We start from the raw sequence: 1502 nt of genomic DNA on the forward strand, positions 1-1502 counted from the left end.
TATATATTATTATTATTATTATTATTATTATTAGTATTATTACAAATTTGGGATATTTAGCAATAGATAAGCAACTCCTATATCTTTCTTGTTATTAATCTGTGGGGAAAGAAGGTAGTACAAGTTTTTCTGCGCCGGTGGGGTGTGTATTAAGGCTATACTTAATACATTAATCCACCAATGCGTCCTCAGGCTATATATATTATGTACGGGTAAAAGTTAAAAATTAAAAGTTACAAATCATATCAAAAATGAAAATTACAATTATATTTAAAAATATTAAATACCTAAAGTACTATTAAGATATATATTGAAAATGGTCTATTAACGACTAAATTAGAAAATATCAAACCTTATATCTAAATAAATATAGAAATTAATAATTTAGTGTAAAATATACCCTTGTCAATACTAGTATAGTAAAACATTTTATGTCAAATGTGAGTTGATAGTCTCGAATAAATTAATTAGTAAATACAACTACTTGCGTTAGAAAGTTGTTGAATAAAAGAAGTAAAATAGTAACAAAGGTAGATAACTTTACGGCATAATGTTTAGTCCTGCCAGTTCAAGTGAAAATGGCCACTCCTACTGTCATACGTTTTGGGTATAACACAAAAGAATAAAATAAAATACTCTGAAAAATACTCTAAAAATAATATTATAGGAGTGGTTGAAGATATTAACTAGAAATAGGGCTATAATCGTAAAGCCAGCTATAAATTGCAGTTTTAATGTGTTGTAGATTTTGAGATTTATGTTACATAAATTTGGCCTGTCTATTCATTTAAAGGTAATATTGTTAAATAAATTCTTAGTTCTTAGTATATACGTATATAATACTACTATAAATACTATTAAAACTTCTAGTAACTATATTCATCATAGGTGTGTGGAGAAGATATGCTGGCTTTCTTAAAATTTTTATATAGTTTTCATTTTATTATACGTAAAGCTATTCCTATGTCGGCATTTTTCCTCTCTTCATTACTGTTTAATGATAACTCTCTCGACTAGAGTATTTTCATAAACTCTGCTGTACATAATAAGCACGTTTTGTTACCAGTTTTATATGAGTTCACTCTACAAATAATATACCAATTAAGGGTGCATTCTATTTTATTAGATTTTAACTTCCATATGCATTTACTTAGACCTATAGAATTATTGTATATGGGATTTTTGAAAGACTGATAATGCTGGGAAATTCTTCTTTTAATTTCGTTCGCTGTGGATCCAATATATTCTTTATTATTAATATTGTTATTATTATTATTAGAGGTTACTATACATTTATAAATTACGTTATCTAGATTGCAATTATCATTAAGCCTACAGTTTGATTTGTCTTTACATGTGCATTTATTAGAAATATAGTTATGTTTATTGAGTGTGATAGTTCTGCTGTTGTTATGGTTAGTATTATTTAAATTATTATTATAAAATTTGTTTAATTTGAAATTGTATATTCAAGATATAATATCACTTACATTCCTTGTTGT

This window comes from Octopus bimaculoides, chromosome 3, assembly GCF_001194135.2.
Source record: "Octopus bimaculoides isolate UCB-OBI-ISO-001 chromosome 3, ASM119413v2, whole genome shotgun sequence".
In the NCBI taxonomy this organism is placed as follows: Eukaryota; Metazoa; Mollusca; class Cephalopoda; order Octopoda; family Octopodidae; genus Octopus; species Octopus bimaculoides.